Source organism: Muscardinus avellanarius (assembly GCF_963383645.1).
Source record: "Muscardinus avellanarius genome assembly, chromosome: 1".
In the NCBI taxonomy this organism is placed as follows: Eukaryota; Metazoa; Chordata; class Mammalia; order Rodentia; family Gliridae; genus Muscardinus; species Muscardinus avellanarius.
The window spans coordinates 200,702,302-200,709,502 of NC_137786.1; the positions used below are offsets into that span (position 1 = coordinate 200,702,302).

Sequence of the window (7,201 nt, forward strand, 5' to 3'; positions counted from 1 at the left end):
TAATAGTTTTTGTATGTTTCCACGTATGAATATCTGAGCTTTTCCACTTGATGAATATGTGCTTTTACTACAAATCCCAGAATACTCTCAAGTTTATCCATATGACTTTGAGATTTAAAAGCAAGACAAATTGATACTTTATGATTGATATAATTTATTTGTTTACTGATATAAATTTAGATACCTTATATTCTTTTGTTCTTTTAATGTTAGAGTTCCTGTAGTATTCTACACCTAAAATCTTTTGAGAGGATACAAAAATATTTATATTTGATATATTTTGGAACATTAAATAGTTAAAAAATTAAATGGCTTATTAAAAACTATTGTTCTGTCTTTTCTATGTCAATTCCATGTAATATAAGTTTATATTTTGTTAAACAAGAATTTTGAACTTGTATCAACTGCAGCTGTAGACTGTTGTGTCCATTTAAGGATATAGTAGAATGTAGCAAAAAGGTGCAAAAACTGTGGAGTTAGAAGTATTTCAACAAGTTTTGTCAGTTTAGTGGCTAGGGTAGCATAGTGATGACTTACACTAGAGCTTCTACTTGAAAAAATTGACAATAAGTCAAATTTGCTTTTAGAGTTTTGCATAGCTTTATGCTTTCAAATAAATGCTGCTATCTCTTTGTCTTACCCAGACCTAAGTTCTCTCATCTATTGATTTTTAGAAAGTTCTTAGTTTATCACCACTGGCATACACACATTTCATTTTGAGGAATGTGGAGTATAAGTCTAACACTTGATTCCTCTGTGTCTTCTGATGTATCTAGAACTTGGACCTCAGTTCATTAGTGCTAACGTGTCACAAACTACCAGGCTTCTTTTTACCTAGGTGCCTAAAAATCTTCTCCTGAGGCTTTGACCTTGAAGCTTTGGCACCTCCTTCATCTCTTCCTCCATCTATGTGTTATTCCTATGTTCATATGTTTCTAATTGACTCTATAAAATTTTCAGTCCAGTGTTTGGTTCTAACTTTCCTTACTCTCTAATTAAGCTACTTCTCTTTCACACCTATTCTTGAAGATAAATGTTACCATCTAATTGTTTTGTAAAATTATCCACAAACTATTCTGTCTTTAGTCACCCCAACAATTGATAGAGTTGCTTATTTTCTTGGATGCTATGCCTATTCTAGTTAAAGTATCACATAAGTTATCTTTTTCTTACATTTTTATTTCCCCATGTTAATATTAGATGCTTTGAGATACATGTAACAAAATTCACAATTATCAAGAACTCAAAATGATACAGGCATTCACCACACAAATAGAATGAAATCTAGGATTTTGTTCCAGAAGTTCAACCAGATCTCCAGGTTTGTCATCTCTTGAACCCAAGGTAGCATTTGCTGTTTCTGGAACCTTGTCCTTTTACAATTATTTGTAATAGAACTAAATATCAATTCTTTCTTGTGTATCATTTTTCATGAGTAGAAGAGAAATAGAAGAGAAAACCTTTCTGAGGAGTCATTGAGTAGAATCTCTCTCAAGTCTCTTTGCCAGAATTGAGAAAATGATTCATTTGAATGATAGCCCCTCAAAAGATATGTTCATCCCTTAACTTTTAGAACCTATAAATATTGCCTTTTGGGAAAATGATCTTTGCAGATGTAATTATGTTAAGTACCCTGAGATGATTAAGTATCTTGAGATGATCTCTAAATTTAATGACAAGTGTCCTTTTACGAAACAGAGAAAACGCAGTATGACCATGAGAGTGATGTGCACCAGAGTGAAACCACAAGTCAAGAATGCCTCTGCCACAGAGGTCAGAAGAGACAAAGAACTCTCCCCCAGAACCATCAGATGGAGTGCAGCCCACTGAAAATCTTGCTTTCAAGATTCTGGCCTCCAGAACTGGGAGAGAATAAATTTCTATGTAATTTTGTGTGTTTGTTTGTGACATCCTTTCTATTCTGGAGTAGTCTTAGGTTTGCTGAAAAGCTGAACAGAAAGCACAGAAATATCATATGTACCTTCTGCACTCCAATTTTACAACTTACTCCACTATCAACCTGCATCACGGCAGTACATTACTTTTTACACTAGATGGAACTATACTGGCACATCATCACCCAAAGTTTACACTATGGTTCACTCTTAGAGTTGTATGTTTTATGGTTTGATTTTGTTTTGGTGCTAGGAATTGAACCCAGGGGCATTCTACCTTGTATTTCCAACCTCAGCCCCCATTTATTTCTGTTTTTTAAACAGAATCTAAGTTACTTAGGGTCTTGCTAAACTGCTAAGGCTGGCCTTGAACCTGTGGTTCTTTTGCCTCAGCTTCCCAAGCACTGAGATGACAAGTACACACCACTATGCCTGGCTATTCTATAGGTTTTGTCAAGAGTATAACAGGTGCTTACCACTAGATTATTAGAATAATTTCACTTTGCCCCAGTCCCTGGCAACTACTGATCTTCTTAATGTCTGTGTAGTTTTGCATTTCCTAGAGTGTTATATAATTTGAGTCATACACTACTAGAGAAGTCAGGATTCTCTAGAGAAATAGAACTAATTATATGTACATTTAATGAGTGGTATAAAGAGATTTATAAGCAATCTCTTGTAAGAAATTGTGTTGTGGTCTTCTGTAGACAGGCAAATCCTTATTCTACAAGATGAGATAATGTGTTAGAGATCAAGAAAAGCCCAACATTTCAGCTTAGGTACAAATGTGAAAAAATAATCTTATAGTCAGAGGCTGTTAAGCAGGAAAAATCCTGTTGTCCTTGGAGTAGAGTCAGCCTTTGATTTCTATTCTAACCCTCAACTGATTAGATGAGCCCCACTTCACCTACATTATGAAGAGCAGTCTACTAGCACACCAATTTAATATTAATATCATTCCCGATTACCACCATGAAAATACTCAGTATTTGATCAAATAGCTGAAAACTCTAAAATCCAGAAAATTAGACACATCAAAGTAATAATCACAAGTGTATAATCTTTTTGGATTGGCTTCTTTCACTTAGTACTATGCATTTGAGTTTCCTCTCTTTTTTTAGCTAGAGAGTTCATTTTCTTTTGGCTCTGAATAATATCCTATTGTCTGCATATACTATGACTTAGTTATCCTTTCACCTACTGAAGACATTTTGGGTGCTTCCAAGTTTTGGCAATTATTAATAAAGTTGCTATGAATATCTGTGTGAAGAGTTTTATGTAGGCAAATATTTACAATTAATTTGGGTAAATAGAAAAGAGTAGTGATGGTTGAATCATATGGTATGAGAATATTTAATTTGGTAGATAAATATTATGTTGTTTTAAACCACTATGTCTGTGGTAATTTATGACAAGTCATAGGAAACTAGCATAACTATTCCTATATGCAATGATGAAAATATGGAAATATTCATCTAGCTTGCTTAGCTCAATAGGGAAAAGAGTTCTATGTAATGAAGAAGAGTTTATAAATGGCCTTTGGCTAGGGAAACAACATGTCTGAAATATGAATTATTTAAGATTCTGGAAAGGTAGATTTGTAGGACTTTTTTCTACTTGACTTTCCTCTAATATAAGAGTAGCTTTTTTCTGGCTTCAGAAGCCATAGGCCTTTAATAATACAAAGAGTAACCAATATTTACATAGATGTATAATTAAAATGACTCTTCTGCATTAACTCACTAGGTCTTAATGCTAGCCCTTAAAAATAAATATAGATTATTGTGTTCAATTTGTGGAGATTAGTAGAGGACATTACATAGAAAGGTAGATTATGAACCTCGGCTTTGATGCTTACTATTCAGATAATTCTGATCATGCCACTCACCCTTCTGAGCCTCAGTTTTATCATCTATAAAATGGGGTTAATATTAATATTTATCTCAGTATGATGGGTGTTAGACTTTGTTATACATAAATGTGTCTGATGCAATCATCTGATCCTTGATAAGGGCATCAAAACATACACTGAAGAAAAAATCATCTTTTAAACATATTCTGCTAGGAAAACTGGACATCCATATGTATAAAAATGAAACCATAGCCTTATTATTAACCCTGCACCAAAGTCAACTCAAAGTTCATTAAAGACATAAAATTAGACCAGAAAATGTTCAACTAAAAGAAGACATAAGATCAACATCACACTATATAGGCATACACTCCTCAATATGACCCTCAAAGCTCAAGAAATAAAACAAGAATTAGTAAATGGTATGGTGTCAAATTAAAAAGCTTCTTCTCCATAAAAGACATAAATAAGGATGAGGAGATGCCAAATAACTGTGGTGTATGCCTGTAATCCAAGAACTTGGGAGGCTAACCAGAAGGATCACAGGTTTGAGATCATTCTCAACAAATTAACAAGACTCAGCAATTTAGTGAGACCCTGTTTAAAAACAAAAATTTAAAAAGGACTAGGGATGTAGCTTGGTGGTAGAATACCCACTGGATTCAATCCCTAGTAACAAAGGAAAATAATTAATAGACAGGAAGTATATGACCCTTCACTTTCTGTAACTGGCTAATCTCACTTAACATAATGTTCTCCAGGTCCATCCATTTTCCTGCTGAGCATAATTTCATTGTGTGTATATCCCATAAGTTTGTAATCCATTTATCTGTTGATGATTACCTAGGTTGGTTTCCTAATTTGGCTATTACTACAGGTGCTACTATAAAAATTGATATGCATCTATTACTATACTATTCAGATTCAGTCTCTTTGGAATATACCAAAAGTGGTATAGCTGGATCTCCATTCACAAAAACCACAAAACAATAAAATACCTAGGAATAAACCTAAACAATAAGGTAAAAGACCTGTACAATGAAAATTATAATATACTAAAGAAAAGAATTAAAGAACTTAGATATTATTTTAAATATTAAAAATCTAAGGTTGATAAAGATTAAAACCTGGCATCAAAGCTGGAGTCCTGCATCTGTTGAGGCTCCTGTGTGTCAGTGACAAAAGCCACCATTGCGCCGCCTGCTCCTGATGCTGGGGTTCATCTGCTGCAACTGCCCTGAGGAAACTCTCCTGCTGATGCCACCTGTGAGGATCTGAGAGCCATGTTGGCCATCAGCCTCTTGGAACAGGACTGCTTGTGGCTCAGTGACTTTACTTTCATCTGCAGAGACCAAAAGGTCAAGGAAACAAAGCACAAAATGGATCTGTACATTAAAAGGATGGACTAAATGATGGTGATTCTGAACCTTACTTGAGTCTACAGGCAAAGTCAATAATGATAATTCTCCCATGTCAGACTCCTACCTACCCAGCTACTACAACCTTTCCATAGGCTTCTCCTATTCTTTGGGTGAAGCTGCTTGGTCTACTGTGGGTGACACAACCATGCACTATCTAACTTCTTATGGTCAGCTGAGCAACCAAGAGCCCCCACATCCTACCAGATGCAATGTTTGGGCAACCAAGAGCCCTAGGTAGCACTCCATTTCTTACTCAGCATGCTTTTAATTTCTTTCCCGTTATATTGACTTCTCAGCATAGGAAAAGAAGAGTTCTCAGACAGTCTACTCAGAGCTATGGATATAGTAGCAATTATGCTTATGCATCTAGCTCCTTAGGTGGAGCCATGATTGATGGACAGTCATCTTTTGCCAATGAGAACCTCAATAAGGCTCCTGGCATGAATACTATGAATCAAGGATTGGCAGCAGTAAAGCTACATAGTACAGAAGTTGCAAGCAGTCTTCCAAAAGTTGTAGGCTCTGCTATTGGTAGTGAGTCCATTACTAGTAACATTGTGACTTCCAATAGTTTGCCTCCAGCTACCATTGCTCCTCCAAAACCAGCATTTGGGGCTGATATTGCTAGCAAGCCTGCAAAGCAGCAACACAATCTAAAGACCAACAATGGCATTGCAGGGTCAAGTCTTCCAACATCCCCAATAATGCATAACATGGATATTAGAATTTGGGATAAAAAGGGGTCCTGTGGCAAAAGTCCCTTCATAGGAATTGGTTCAGAATATAGGTCAGCCAACAGGTCTGCAGGCTAACAACAGCCCTCCAGTGGCTCAAGCATCAGTAGGGCAAGAGACACAGCCACTGCCTCCACCTCCACCACAGCCTGCACAAATCTCAGTCCAGCAATAGACAGCTCAGCCAACCTACCAGTTAGCACCTCAAAACTGTGGCACTGCGTTTTGGAGTGGGCGGTAATGGAGTAGGACAGTCCCAGGCTGGTTCTGGCTTTACTTCTTCAGAAACTTACCTAGTGTTGGAGAAGCTATGCTCTACTAATAGCTCTTACCCCAAGAATTTTGACTGGAATCTGAAACATGGCCTGGTTTTCATCATTAAGAGCTACTCTAAGGACAATATCCCCCATTCCATTAAGTATATTATCTAGTGCAGCACAGAACATGATAACAAGAGACTGGAAGTTGCTTATGGTTCCATAAATGGAAGAGGTCCTGTTTGCTTACTTTTCAGTGTCAAGGGCAGTGAACATTTCTGTGGCTTTGCAGAAATAAAATCTGCTGTGGACTTCAACACATGTGCAGGAATATGGTCCCAGGACAAGTTGAAGGTTCATTTTGATGTCAGATGGATTTTTGTGAGGGTGGCTGTCAATAGTCAACTGCAACTCGTTTGCCTAGAGAACAAGGAGAATAAACCAGTGACCAGCTCTAGGGACACTCAGGAAGTGCCTTTGGAAAAGTCTAAGCATGTGTTGAAAATTATAGCCAACTACAAGCACACCACTTCCAAATTTGATGACTTCTCATACTATGAGAATCACCAAGAGGAACAAGAAAGTGTTCAAAAGAAAGGCCAAGGTTATGGGAAATAAGCAGTTCTGCCCAGATTGCAGCAATGGTTGCATCTGCACATCCCAAGAGGAAAAAATTACCTTCAAAAGTATTATGACTTTTTGCTTACTTTCATTGACTTCAGAGACTATTTCAGACTTGCAATTTAAGTACTGAAATTTCACAAAAGACATAGGACTTAACTAGAAAATGGAAAGAAAGAAAATAAAAATCATAAAAAAGAAAAGAAAAAAGAAAAATTCCTCTAGATTGTTTAGGTAACAAAAAAGGTCCCTTTTATTTTGTCTTTGGTTGTGATTTCAGAGCATAATGCTTTGATATTTTTGTCTTTTTCCTATGTTTTTCAGATTTTTAAGTCCATGAATGCATACAGTTTTCACTAATTTTAAAATTCTTTCTTCCTCCCATTTTGATATTTGCACTTGGAGAACACTCGAGTTGGGA

General features: G+C 36.3%; 1 pseudogene across 1 annotated transcript; it reads left to right on the plus strand.

Moving 5' to 3' along the window:
- Positions 1-5,098: 5,098 nt before the first annotated feature.
- Positions 5,099-6,777, plus strand: LOC308268681 (YTH domain-containing family protein 2-like; annotated as a pseudogene). The gene has a single exon. The product of its transcript is annotated as a YTH domain-containing family protein 2-like (transcript).
- The last annotated feature ends 424 nt before the right edge of the window (positions 6,778-7,201 follow it).